The sequence below is a fragment of the Rhinopithecus roxellana genome, chromosome 9, assembly GCF_007565055.1.
Source record: "Rhinopithecus roxellana isolate Shanxi Qingling chromosome 9, ASM756505v1, whole genome shotgun sequence".
Classification (NCBI taxonomy): domain Eukaryota; kingdom Metazoa; phylum Chordata; class Mammalia; order Primates; family Cercopithecidae; genus Rhinopithecus; species Rhinopithecus roxellana.
The window spans coordinates 143,052,581-143,067,759 of NC_044557.1; the positions used below are offsets into that span (position 1 = coordinate 143,052,581).

The 15,179-nt window shown below is 41.0% G+C and overlaps 1 protein-coding gene and 1 non-coding gene across 2 annotated transcripts in view; one reads left to right on the forward strand and one right to left on the reverse strand.

Moving 5' to 3' along the window:
• Window positions 1-15,179, reverse strand: part of PSD3 (pleckstrin and Sec7 domain containing 3) — a 492,789-nt gene that overhangs the window by 444,215 nt on the left and 33,395 nt on the right. The gene's annotated exons all lie outside the window — the stretch shown is intronic.
• Window positions 12,878-13,031, forward strand: LOC115899795. Its single transcript, XR_004059399.1, has one exon. It is a non-coding gene; the product is annotated as a small nucleolar RNA SNORA62/SNORA6 family (small nucleolar RNA).

The following is a 15,179-nucleotide window of genomic DNA, read 5'->3' on the forward strand; positions in this document are numbered from 1 at the left end:
CAAAACATCTTAGCACCTTTGACCACGAGGGCAGGGTTCTCTTTACTATTCCAACCAGAAAATTAGAAAATTAAGGAAAGGCAAATGACTTCAGATGTTGGCAGGAGGAATTCCTTTATATTTACTAAAAATATCCACTAGCTGCCAAAAGAGTCACATGATAAAGTTGGAAACCAGAAATGGAGGCATGTAGAAGGTACCCCCGGGTTACCAGGAAAATCAGTTGATGGCAGATATAGGCTTCTCCCAACAAGGACGTTTTCCAAATGCTCAGAATTAGAATTAGGTATTGAGGGCCCATTCACATATTCCTGGGAGCTGCGAGGAGAATTGCTTCCAATATCCAAGTTCCACAAAAGGCTAGCAAAAGATCCAAACCTAAACCACCGAAACCAAACTGAGTAACTGCTTTGAGGAACTCACTGAGCACTCTGACCACGGGAGACATTCATTTCAAGCTCCTCAGGGTGGCTCCAGATTTATAAACAGAAATTTATGTCCACATTTCTATAGCTCCTGAAATTGCCAGAGAAGGAAATTCTGCACACACACACAAAACTGTGCACCACTTCAGGGCAGCCACTGGCCTCAATCAAGAACACCTTATGTTTCTACCCAGTAACTGAGATTCTCCAACTCAGAAAACCTCCCAGCAAGTCCAATTCTGACTCATCAGGATTCTCTGACACTGAGGCAAAGTTTACAAGGAGACCATAAACTTTACAAGAGGACTTTAAACTTTATGTGAAAAGCAGAATGTGTATATCTAAATCAATTGTCCTCGTTCAAACGGTCACCTTAGAAAACCACACACGTTATTTCCAGGAATCCTGAGCAAATCATTTGTAATTCCTATCCTGAAAGAACCTTCGAAGCCAGTTTTCACATCACACAATGCAAGCTTCTTTATAGATATCTCATGACGAAAGAAAAACTATTTCCCAGCTTGCTATCACCTAGCTTGCAGAGCACACTTTAAAATGTTGTGGCCTGGGCCAGGCACAGTGGCTCACGCCCGTAATCTCAGCACTTTGGGAGACAAAGGCGGGTGGATCACAAAGTCAGGAGTTTGAGACCAGTCTGACCTATCGGGGGAAACCCCACCCCCGATATTTAATGTGGGTTCTTTTCTATTTCCCTAAGCATCTCGGCTGGTTTAAGAAATAAAGGGAAAGAGTACAAGAGAGAGAAATTTTAAAGCTGGGTGTCCGGGGGAGACATCACATGTCAGCAGGTTCTGTGATACTCTCCCGAGCCATAAAACCGGCAAGCTTTTATTAGAAATTTTCAAAAGGGGGGAAGTACAGGAATAGAGTGTGGGCCACAGAGATCACATGCTTCACAAGGTAATAAAATATCACAAAGCAAGTGGAGGCAGGATGAGATCACAGGACCACAAGATGGGGCGAAATTAAAATTGCTAATGAAGTTTCAGGAATGCATTGTCACTGATAACATCTTATCAGGAGACAGGGTTTGAGAGCAGACAACCTGTCTGAGCAAAATTTATTAGGTGGGAATTTCCTCATCCTAACAAGCCTGGGAGCACTACAGGAGACCGGGGCCTATTTCATCTCTTCGGCTTTGACTGTAAAAGATGGCCGCCTCCAAGGGGGGCCATTCACAGACCTACCCTCAGGGCGCATTCTCTTTCTCAAGGATGTTCCTTGCTGAGAAAAAGAATTCAGGGATATTTCTCTCATTTGCTTTTGAAAGAAGAGAAATATGGCTCTGTTCCATCCGGCTCACCGGCAGTCAGAGTCCAAGGCTGCTCAAGGCTATCTCCCTTGTTCCCTGAAAATTGCTGTTATCCTGTTCTTTCTTCAAGGTACCCAGATTTCACATTATTAAAACACACATGCTCTACAAACAATCTGTGCAGTTAACACAATCACCACAGGGTCCTGAGGCGACATATATCCTCCTCAGCTTATGAAGAACATGGGATTAAGAGACTAAAGTAAAGACAGGCATAGGAAATCACAAGGGTATTGATTGGGGAAGTGATAAGTGTCCATGAAATCTTCACATTTTATGTTCAGAGATTGCAGTAAAGACAGGCATAAGAAACTATAAAAGTATTAATTTGGGGAACTAATAAATGTCCATGAAATCTTCACAATTTATGTTCTTCTGCCGCGGCTTTAGCCGGTCCCTCCATTCGGGGTCCCTGACTTCCCGCAACACTGACCAACATGGTGAAACCCCATCTCTATTAAAAATACAAAAAATTAGCTGGGTGTGGTGGCGCACCTGTAACCCCAGCTACTGGGGAGGCTGAGGCAGGAGAATCGCTTGAACCCGGGAGGTGGAGGTTGCAGTGAGCCGAGATCATGCCACTGCACTCCTGGGCGACAGAGCAAGATTCTGTCTCCAAAAAAAAAAAAAAAAAAAATCCACCCACAAAAATTTAAAGGCTCAACACCATTGGGGATATGTTCTTAAAATGCACTGGGGGATATGAAGACAATTCCAAAGAAAAAAGATTCAGAGCATGTGTTGAGTTATTGCAACATCACAGAAATAAGTATATAGCCTTCCAAAGTGTCTACTATGAAAAGGAAAATATTCCTTTAAATCTTTAAATTACAACATAAAATATATTAACTTAATAAACATTTCTTGAGGGGAAGGAGGTAATATTCAGCAATGCCTTCCAGAATGGCTTACCTTACTGGAATCTACTCTAATAACAGCAGTAAAGTGCAAAGCAGTCACACCATAACCATACATTCTCTTAAAAACCCCTCTCCCACAAATATTCATTGACTGTTAAAGTGTCCTACAAAGCACATTGTCTTAATTCAATCCTGAAAATAAGACATCTAAATTTCAATGCAACAGCAGCCAGCATAAAATGACTATAATATTAGCTTCACGTTCAATTGCATGGAAATCCACAGTACACTATAAATTTGTGGTAATAACCAGAAAATTTCTGGGTAACAGGGAACTCTGTAGTGATAGACAATGTATGCATGTTTTAGTTCTTGTTAAAAAAAAATTACGTTATACCAACAGCTTTTTATTAGTGGCCATTTCTAAAGAGAGGTCACTATACCTTATTTGTTTAGCAAAATAATTTAAGACCACATTAATGAAATGCCCTTGATCTTTTGAATGTTCATCTTTAGGTAAATTCAGTATTCAAATTATTACATGGGATCTCTCATAACTATTAGCCCTGGCTATCATACTCCACAGACCTGAATTCCTGTAAACATACCTGTAAGTTAAAGTAAACCCAAGGATCGTTCAAAGTCCAAAAATTCTAGTCACAAGGAGCAAATATTCAGGGGCAAATGATGATTCCATCATCATGGGTCTGTAGACACAACAGATAAATGGTCTCCATAAAAATATGTTTTAAAAAATCTCCCCAGAAGGGATTTTTTAAAACAGTGCCCAAAATACCTACAGCTTTAAGAATTTTGAAGTTTATGTATATTCCTGCTTGCACAGTAAAATTAATAAACACTAGCTAGTATTCTGAAGAAAGAAATAAAATGCTAGGTAAAAGGAAAAACAAGAAACGACCTCATTTCCCCCAATATATCTAATCCCTGGCAAACCAACATTCCTTATTTTCTTTTATTTACAATTCGATGAATACCCTAAAGGTCTAGAAAAACTTCAGCATTTCTAATTAGACTGTAATTTTTCTACCAATCAGATATAGTTTCACCTTTATACAACTTCCCATGTCCTAAATGCCAACATCCCGGCATGCTCCCCATCCATCTTCCTTCTCTTAACAGCACCTGTTTTGAAAAATCGAAAACATTTAATCTTTCCAAGAATAGTCCTCTGAAAATCAATCAGAGATGATTAAAGATGAGAGGCCTGGATGCGGTGGCTCACGCCTATAATCCCGGCACTTTGGGAGGCCGAGGTGGGAGGAACACATGAGGTCAGGAGCTCGAGACCAGCCTGACCAACATAGTGAAACCTTGTCTCTACCAAAAACACAAAAATTATCTGGGTGTGGTGGTGTGCACCTATAGTCCCAACTACTCGGGAGGCTGAGACAGGAGAATCACTTGAACCCAGGAGGCGGACATTACAGTAAGCTGAGATCACGCCACTGCACTCCAGCCTAGGCAACAGAGCGAGACTCTGTCTCAAAAAAAAAAAAAAAAAAAAGACAAAAAAATTCCTAACTGCCACATAACCAGCAATTATCCACGCCAGGGAGTGCCTTCCTTAATGAGACCATGCAGACCTCACATGTGCTTAGGCAGGAATGAATAAACCCCAGAGTCCTAGGCCACGAGTTGAAAACAGTCAAATAAGGACCTTCCTATGTAGATTACAAGTTAAAAACAAAACGGACTCAAGTTAGTCTAGGTAGAAAAGGTGTGTGTTTACTGGTAAGGTTTGGTGAAGCTCCCTGTCTCCGGGAGGGCCGGACACCCAGGCTCAAGTAGGAGCAAGTAGGGCAAAGTTCAGCCAAGGTCCTGCCATACCACAGGCTGCCCGAGCCACTGTGGCCACCGCGGCCTCCCCTCAGTGGACAGTCCCCTCCCGTGGACCTGGGCTCTGGACCCTGAACACTGTCATCAGGACAATGCCCCATCAACCGGCCTAGCTGGCTCCAAGAGTCTTCACAAACAGAACTACTTTCCTGAGAAAATACCAGAATGGGTGGGGTTGACTGTGCTCAGATCACATGCCCAATCTGATGGCCAGAGGTCGGGGAGGGAGGCTGAAGCCCCCTGGCTTCGGCACAAGGAGGTTGAGTCCCAAGCCTCACCTCGGCCTTTGAGTCCCTTGAAGAGGAAGGGGACCTGGCACAGAAAAAGGTAATTCTGCCACGGAGGGATGTGGAAGATAGGATTCGGAGAGTCCTTTCCAGTTCTAAAATACTATCAAGAGGCCAGGCGCAGTGGCTCACACCTGTAATCTCAACATTTTGGGAGGCCAAGGCAGGTGGATCACTTGAGGTCAGGAGTTCAAGACCAGCCTAGCCAACACAGTGGAACTCTATCTCTACTAAAAATATAAAAAATAGCTGGGCATGGTGGTGGGTGCCTGTAATGCCAGTTACTCAGGAGGTTGAGGTAGAAGAATCGCTTGAGCCCAGCAGGTGGAAGTTGCAGTGAGCCGAGATCACACCACCGCATGCCAGCCTAGGCGACAGAGTAAGACTCTGTTGCAAAAAAATAAAAATAAATAAACTACTATAAAGAGTTCCGATGAAGATTTAATGCCTATCATCCTAAACAGAAAAGAAAGGTATTAATCTTACTAATTCAAATAACAAGGAATGAATAGCCTATTTCCTCAATCTATTTTCATAGAGTATGATCTGATGAAAGCTATTTATTAAAAGAAACCAAATAGAGTGTCTGTCAGTTAGGCTCCTACTTTATTTATGTAATTCTAGATCCATTTGTCTAATTTCGGCTTGTGAAAAGAAAATGGAATTGATTTTCCGCAATGATGCTAAATACAACCCTGTTATAATGTTCAGAGCAGATAACAGGAGGGGAGCAGGGAGTCTATAAGAGACTGCCAGGTGCAGGAATAACAAACATACAGATGTGATCAAAGAGCAGCAGTTATCACAGGGTCAGATTTTGACTCAACATAGCTAATTCCTCCGAACATTTGAAAGAATCCAACCCCGGAACAAGTTTCACAACCAAACAGAACCTCTACCAATGGGGGCAGCCACTGCTAGGAAGAGAGCAATGGGCTGAACATGTTCCCCCCAAATTCATATATGAAAACCCTAATCCCAGTACGATGGTATCTGGAGGTAGGGTCTTTGTAAGGTAATTAGGCCATAAGGGTGGAGCCCTCATGAACAGGATCAGTGCCTTCATACGAATAGGCCAGAAAACTAGGTAGCTCTGTTTACACCATGTAAGGATACATGTAAACCAGAAAGAGGACACTCACCAAGGATCCTAATCTCAAACTTCCAGCCTCCAGGACTGTGAGACATAAGTGTTTGTTGTTTAAGCCACCCTGTGTATGATAATTTGCTACAGCAGCTGGAACTAAGACACACAGCATGGAAAGCATCACTGGGCAAGTGGGTAGGCTGGCTGGGCCACCTTTCTAAGGTCCTGTCCAACTAGATTTCTAAAAAAAAATGATTTTCCAGAGTCTGAAACAAATAAAAGCTGAAATTAACAAGATAAAACTTTGCATTTGGACAAAAATAATAGACTCAATATAGGATAAAGTAGACCTGAGTCTTGGGGGTTTATTAAATGGACTACCTCACACAATCTGTGATTCCACTGTAAGGGCAGTGTCCACCACCCAAACTGCTCAGGCCACCTGGGGGCTCCGAGTTCATCTCTGGGTTTCCCATTTTAAAAAGAACACTGACATGTTAAAGTACTGAGACAAGGGTGACCATGATGCAGAGGCATCTGAAAACCCCCTCAAAATGGAGATTGATGACATAAGAAAAGGATCTAGATTTGTCTGATAAGGTTGCCATAACAAGACAGTGGACTGAGTGGCATAAGCCACAGACATTTTCCCCAAAGTTCTAAGGGCTGGTAGTCCAAGAGCACAGTGCCATCTGGGTTGGTTTCTGGCGGCGGCCCTCTTACCGGCTTGGACCTTCTTGCTCTTGTCCTCAGATGGTCTTTCCTGTGTGTATACGCTCTGGTGTCTCTTCCTCTTCTTGGAAGAACACCAGTCCTACTGGATTAGGGCCCACCCTTATGACCCCATTTAACCTTAACTACCTCCTCGAAGGCCCTGCTTCCAAATAGTCAGCACACTACAGATTAGGACGTGAACATGTGAATTTTAGGGAGACACAAGTCAGTTCATAACAGGACTCAATCCTAAATGTATGAGAGTCGGTATCTGAAAAGGATACCCATTTGATCTTTATTGCTCTAGATGGCAGAATTAGACATGAAGTGGGAGTACTAGAGTTGGACTAGATGAAGTTTAAGCTTCTTTCATTCTGCTGGTATTATTAAACTATAGAATATGAGTTACTAAGGACTTACTATGAACCAAACTTTGTGCTGATCAAATCTTTCTGTCCTGAGGTAGATACTACTATCATGACCGTTTATTGTTCTTTACAGACAGAGGCTTGCTCTTGCACAGTGTCACATTGCTGTTAGGTGGCAGAAGGACAGGATCCCAGACCATCAAACTCCAAAGCCACCCAATCTAGCTTTTCACCACTGAGTAGCCTACAATACAAACGAGGAAACAACTCCATTTACCAGTAGAAAATCACACAGAAGAAAACTAAAATACTAACAACCATATTACCACCATTGTTTACTTTTCTATGTACCAGTTGTTTCCATAGATTGTCAGAGCTAATCTTCACTTCAAGCCAAGGTAGGCATTATTATGCCCATGTTACAGATAAAGAAAAAGGCTCAAAAAGCCTTCCTCAAACTCAGACTGAGACTAAACACACGTGGGGAACAGGATTCAAACCAACCTCTGAGTTATTTCAAATGTAAATCTTTTATGTCAATTACAATCCACTCCAACTAGGCTCTGACTTGGCTCAGGCCCTGGGATCTGATAGACTTCAAAATCCTCTGAAGCTGACCACATTTCCCAGGGAGGGCCACATACAATCCAAACACTGCCTTTAAGAGAGAAAAAGATGCAAGGAGAGCAAATCCTATGAAATGAAATCAGGCTTTCCACTACCAAGTCCTGTGGCATTCGGCAAGAACTTACGGAGCCCCACTACACGCTAGTCCCAGGGAACACACAGGGCAACGTGCAAAAGGACACCCCCTCCCCTGGACCCTACATTCTAGTGGAGGGAGACTGAAGGAACCTACCTCCAATATAACACATCAAGCCAAAAAAAAAAAAAACAGAGTGAAGGGGCAGAGGAACAGGGATACAGGGTTGAGTGCTGTTTCAGAATCAATGATCAGGGTGGGCTCGGGTTTAAACTGCTATGAAGGAACGCAGAAGACCCCCTAGCTATACATCCAGCAGGTCCTGCAGTGTTGACTACAGCCGGGTACTCCCTTGCTTTTCACTGGAGGAAAGGGTGGACCGCAGTGCTAATTACAAACAGGTCAAAGGGAAAGAAAAATACAAAACCTTTTTCCTTGACCAGAAGGGAAGCAGTTACCATGCACTGTTGCCACGGCATTGGAGAAATAGAAAAAGCAACATTCTAGGTACCAGAATATGAAGAGAAACATAACAGTGAGGAGAGGACAAGAGGCGGGCAGAGGTTTCATGCCCTGCAGTGCTGAGGCCTGCTGGGTGGCAGGTGGGAAGCAAAGCTTTCAAAAGGGACAAGGGTTGGAAGGGTGGGGAAGAGGAAAAGCTCAGTGCTATTAAAGAAAAGGTCTCTGCCTAGCCGTTTCCTACATCCCTGATATATCATATTAATAACTATTAACTATATTAATAAAATAGTTGCAGAAAAATCAAAATAAAAGAATACCAAGTTTCTGAAATGCACAGAATATTTCTAGATAAACATTTTCTGAAATTTTCTTTTTTCTTTTTCTTTTTGCCAATATGTACCATAGGCTTCAACCAGCTAACTTACTACTAATGTGATTATGTATGGCTCAGGAGTAGAAGGCTATACTTGGTGGGATGGAAGGAATATGCTAAAAGTCAGGCAGAAGAGGGTTTGTAGCCAATTTCTGCCATTTACAACTATGGAACTATAGATAAGTCACTTGGCTTACCCAAGTCCCTTATTCTTTAACATTAAAATAGAAAGAGCAAAAGAGATAACAAGTATAAAGGTTGACTTACGATAGTAAATTAATAAACATGCCTTTTCTTAAACAGTTCCAGTATCTTTTGCTCTAACACAATCAGCATTGGGAAGATTCATTCCACTGTTAGATAACTGATTTTATAAAATTTTAAAAATTGCACATATAGTCAAAATCCTTCTTAAGGCATGAACATGCAATTCACAAAGGAAGAAATACTAACTGCAAACAAACATATGGAAAATGTCTCAATCTTAACTCATAATCAAAAAAATATACATTGGCCAAGAGTTTTTAAAATGATATTATGTAATATTGAGAAACAGGCAACCTGTCATACCCTGATGGTCAACGTACTTTTATCATTCTTCTAGAGAGACCGAAAATACGAGTCAATGCCTTAAAAATGGATATTCCCATCCATTCACCATTTACACTTCTAAGAAATTTCCTAAGAAAATAATATGTGGATGTTCTTGACAGCAATGGAATGAAAAACTGGAAGGAACAAAATTGCCACCATGCACATAAACTATAATATCGCCATAAAATGTAAAATAGTTATTAAAATGGTTATATTACAAAGACATAGCAACGCATATGAGAATTCAAAATCTAATTTCTTTATTTGACAGAGAGCTCATAAAAATCATTAAAAATAAAACTATCCAATAAAACCATGGACAAAGACAGTTTACAAAAAAAGAAATACAAATGCCCACAAATTACAAATTACATTGAAACACTATTTTTCACCAATTAAAAACTGTAGCATCTGTGATACCCAGGACTACAAAGGTATAGAGACACAGGCAATTTCATACCCTTGTGGTAGGAGTGTATGTGGACATTACTAATGTTTACCAATACCAGGGCCTCCTCCATCTCTGATCCCCTTGAAGCTGGGCGTATGTAAATAGGAGTAGTCAAGACTACAAGCTCCAAAAGCATTCGAATCACAGATTTCACTTACTACATGACACAAGAACTGTTTAACCTTGTCACATCTTAATGTCTCCAAACGTAAACATGGATAATAACAGTATCTACCTCATAGAGCTATTTTGAGAATTAAATTCAACCACAGTGCATGGCACATAGTATTAAAAATAATAATAGAAATCACTGATCTTACTATGTAGCAGGCACTGTTCTATGCATTTACCCATAGTAGCTGATTTTATCACTCAATAAACAGTACCATTTGTATAAGAATATTAACACATTGCTTGTAATTGCAAATATCTGAAAACAATCAAATTGTCCACCAGTAGTGAAGGGGACAGTTAAACCAAAGTATTCAAAGAACGTCTATGTGGCTGTTATGGGGAATGAAGTAGTTCGATACACGCTGATAGAGAAAGATTTCTTTATTTTTTTTTTTTGTATTTTTTAGTAGAGACGGGGTTTCACCTAGTTAGCCAGGACGGTCTCGATCTCCTGACCTTGTGATCCGCCCGTCTCGGCCTCCCAAAGTGCTGGGATTACAGGCTTGAGCCACCGCGTCCAGCCGAGAAAGATTTCTTAAAAAATAGAGAAAGACTATTGTTTGACTTTGTTTTTAAAGTCTAACCGTATGTGTGTGGTTAAGAAATGGTGGGTAAATCACTTGAGGTCAGGAGTTCGAGACCAGGCTGGCCAACACAGTGAAACCCCATTTCTACTAAAAATACAAAAATTAGCCAGGTGTGGTGGTACACACCTGTAATCCCAGCTACTCGGGAGGCTGAGGCAGAAGACTCACTTGAACTCGGAAGGCAGAGGTTGCAGTGAGCCTAGACTGTACTGCACTCTAGCCTGGGCAACAGAGCAACACCCCGTCTCAAAAAAAAAAAATGGGTTCTTGAGCCAGACTATCTGAGCTCATTTCCTACTGGCTGTATGGCTTTGGGAATTGTCTAAACACTTAGCCTCAGTATCCTCATCTGTAAAACAGGATTAATAATAGCAACTACTTCTGATGGCTTTTGTGGGGGTTAAAGGAGCTAATACATAAAACAGTCCCTGGCATACAGTCAGCAACCAAATAATGTTACTTGCTTCATTACTAATCACTTTAACATGTCACATGGATTGAGAGATAATGGGCCTTTTTATTTTCTTTATACGTATCTGTATCTAAAAAGATAGAGAGATTTGTCTTTTGAAAATACAAAATTGTATTTACTGATAGGAGAGATGTATAGAACATGTCATATGAGAAATGTTGGTACAAAATCATATATACAGCCCAAAGTCATTTTTATTAAAATATATTTAATGTTATGTAAATAAGTGTACATTAAAAATTTAGACATGCACCACCAAAATGTTACCAGTGGTCTCTCTGGCAGATGGATTATAAATTATTCATATTTTTTTCTTTTTACTTATCCCTATTTTCTGATTTTCCTAAAATCAACACATATTACTCATGCAGTAAGATTTTAACTGTTGCAACCTATTTCCAACCATAGAAGCTACAAAGGAAGAGGTTAAACTGAGAGGCTTCCAATGATGTAACCAGAGATGGACTTTTGAGCAAAAACAAGTAAACAATACATGATTTACTGAGAACCTGTACGTTTGATATCATGACGCTAGCAAGGAAAACAGCAATTGATCATCGGTGCCTAAGACTGCCATTGTCCATTGGGCCAGACTCCCACCTGACTTCAGGGAGAGATTTCAAAGCCAGAATCTGGCCCCAGGTAAATGCAATAGGAGCCAAAGCAGGTAACTCGGGTCATAGCTGAAGTTTGCTGAAAAGTCCAGAGGGCACTGCCTGCAGGGCTAAAAGCAACACTGCACATCCACACGCTGGGTTTCAACACTTTTTTTGACAGCAGCAAATCCATAACGGACTCTGAGTGAACTAGGAAAGAATAACTAAAACATTCAAAATACTTTCAGAAAATCAGTTTGCATTATGACTTCTCTTACAATCTCCAGCTCTGAGTAAGCAAGGAAGGTCACAGGATTTTGTTCAGATTTGCAAGCAGAAAGGGAAACGTGAGGTTATACTCAGGAAATCCTTTTGCTAAGATTCAAAAAATCTGAAAATGAACAAAGTCTAAAACATGCACATTTCAATTTGCCCCTTCTCTCCTTAACATCTCTCCATAACCTGAGACAGCTACGTGCATGGTTGGACTGGATTAGAGGCAACAAGCACAGACACAGTAACTTCAAGATGGGGTTTACAGCACAGGAATGAGGAGGAACCAGTGGCAGGTATAGAATGTTCCCACACCCCAACCACTGCCAGGCTCCACAGCTCACTTATGCACCAGACATTGCCTCGGAGCACTGCTTTATTGGTACCACTTCTGAGAAGCAGCAAAGCAGACATACTTCTTTCTTTATCATCTTCTCTCTCAATCCCTCTCAATGACAATGACTCATTCTCTCTTTCAACCTCTCTCCCTTCCTCCTCCTACCCTCTACCCTCATAGCTACCACCTTACCACTACACTAAAGCCAGCAAGAGGCCACAACTACAGAAGAGCTTCCAGGCAGCAGCGAGGAAGCTCAGTCTCAAAAAAAGCCAGACAGGAGTCCAAATGCCTGCGTTCCTTCCGGAGATCGCTATACGACCTCAGTAAAATCCCTTCACCGCTGTGGGCTTATTTTCTCATGTGGAGGACAAATGGTTAAGAAGAGACTTCTGAGGTCTTTTTCCTGCTTTAAAATTCTGTGATTTCACAATAACTGAATACAGTCACTAAACGTGAAACCACCAGGACACTGGGGGGCGGCCAGCACATAGCCATCTTTGTTGTATTTTTCACTGTGTGCTTCCAAAATATCTACTGCAAAGAAGTATATCCAACTAGACCCTGGGCCCATGTTTTAAAGTTTATACACTGTAATTAAAAGCAGAATGACTTGCTTTTACTTTGGATTATGTAATTTCTTTCTATTCATAATAAGCAGCTCTTACATGACGCCAAGTGAGTTTTCTCTTAGGCAGCACATTCTTACTCAACCAGAGAACTGTTGCCATTTGGATTAATAGAATCAATAGCATCTTTCATTCCAGAAACAGAAATTGCTGTTCTGATACGGTCTGCCCAGCAGTTCTTCCAAGGAAAATATTTTTATTATTTTACTACTAATATCTCATTACAGCTTCTATATGAGTGAAGCATTTATTTTTGCACTAAATAAATCATGCTCTTTAAAATTAAAAAAGAATATATTCTTCTTGTTAGAGCTTGGAGTTGAAGCCACTGACTGGCCAATGAACTCACAAGTGTAGACAGGGTGCTACGCAAGGGATAAGTTTTTCACTAACACCACAAGCGTCTCTGACCCAATGAATGGAGTTTAATAGAAATTCTTGCTACAACTAAAAGAAAGAAAAGAAGAAATAAAGGAATATACTCTCCAACTGTAAAATCTACTTAAGCAAAAGTAGGTTATCAGGTCCTTATTGCAGAAAGTGGTTTTCATTTCTTCTCTGCTGTGGAAACAAACCTCCAAATCGCTGAAAGGTAGAACAGTATCCTTCTACAGAAATCAGATTTCATCTTCACAGAATTAAGTAAGAATCACTCACTATACACTGATCTATGTTGTAGTAGATATTAGGAAAACTCAAAGGTATAACAGGTTCTCTGTCCTGCAAAGAGTTTACAATCTCATATGGAAATCAAATGTACACACATGATAAATGCTACTGAAAGGGCTACTGCCTGCCAAACACTGTGGAAGGCACGAGGGATGTGAGTGAGACACTCCACCTCTGCCAAAAAGTTCCTCACAAGCTGCTGGGAAAGCCAGACCTGAGTAACCCAGACACTGCTAACCTCCCAGGACCACCTCCGTTGCACTTACAGTGGGAAACCCGGTGGCCTTCCTAAGAATGTGGTGGCTTCCAGGGTAGACAGACAGGGAAGGAGATGGAGGTAGCTTATCTTACGGTCACCTGTTGTCATTTCTCATTTCCTGGAGGTATTCCCTCTCTGTCAGGTGAAAGTAGCACCTAGTTGGGTTAGTTGGTTGGATGGCTGGTTGGGTTAGTTGATTGGTTGGTTGGGTTTTATCAGTCTGATAATCTTTATCTTTTAATTGGTACATTTAGAACATACACATTTAATATAATTACAAATACATTAGGGTTTACATCTACCATCTTATTTGTGCTATTCACCTCATCTATTTTGTCTTTCTCTCCTTTCTTGCCTCCTTTTGATTGAGTCTTGTTTTTATTTTTCCCTCTCTCCCTCCACACACACACAAGTTTAGATGTTATACACTCTGCTTTAAGGCTTTTATTATCCTAGAAATTTACAATAAATATATCCAACTGATCAAAGTGTAAAGTTAACCCGTTATTTGACCCTTCTGCCTGATCTTAGAACACTTTAATACTGTTTACACCCTTCACCATCCCCACTCCTAATTCAGAACACTGAGTGCTTCAGCCACAGTGAAGCTCTTTCAGTTTTCTGAACTCTTTTCACAGCTTCTGATCTCTGGTCTTTGCACTTGGCTACTCCCTCTAACTGGAATACCACCCTCTTCTCCTCACACCCCCTTCCCAACCTGGCTAAATCTTTTACACCTCTCAGGTCCTAGTTTCAGAGAGTTCTTTGCACCCTGGCTCCCCTCTCCCTGCCCCCTCCCCAGTGAGTTTCCCTTTCTTATGCCTGTCTTCCCTCCTAGACATTAAGCTACAACAGTCAGTGAGTGTTGGGCACAGAGGCTGTAACACATCAGGGTCCACCTGGATACTGCTAGCCCTCAAGCACCACATAATGGATACTCAATAAATATTTGTTGAATGAAGAGATGAATGAAACATAGTGGTTTCAAGACATATAGAAATCAGGAAAGAAGCAAGGAAAGCCACAGGTCACCCCCCACCCCCGCAAAAAAAGGTCCACTTGATTGAAGCAGAAAGACTCCTATGGTGATTTAAACAGTGCAGGCTCCAGTGCCACACTAAATGAACTTAAGTCTAGATTGTATCACTTACTAGTGGGTGACCTTGGACAAGGTACTTAACATCCCTGTGTCTTTGGAAAATAGAGATAACCATAAAACAAATTCGTCAGGTTATAACAACCTGAGGAATAAGTAAGCTAGCACTTGAAAAGTATTTAGAATACTTCCTGTTAAGATTCTGGATATACAGGCATACTCTGGAGATTGTGTGGGTTCAATTCCAGACCACAACAATAAAGCGAATATCACAATAAAGCAAACATCACAACAAAGTGAATCACTCCAGTGATTCACAGTGAATATAAAAGTTGTTGACACTATACTGCAGTCTATTAACTGTGGAAGAGCATTATGTCTAAAAAGAAAACAATGTCAATGTACACATCTTGATTTTAAAAATACTTTATTGCTAAAAAAAATACTGACAATCATCTGAGTCTTCAGTAAGTCGTAATCTTTGTGCTGATGAAGGGACTTGCCTCAATACTGATGGCTGCTGACTGTTCAGGGTAGTAGCTGCTGAAGGCTGGGGTGGCTGTGGCAATTTAA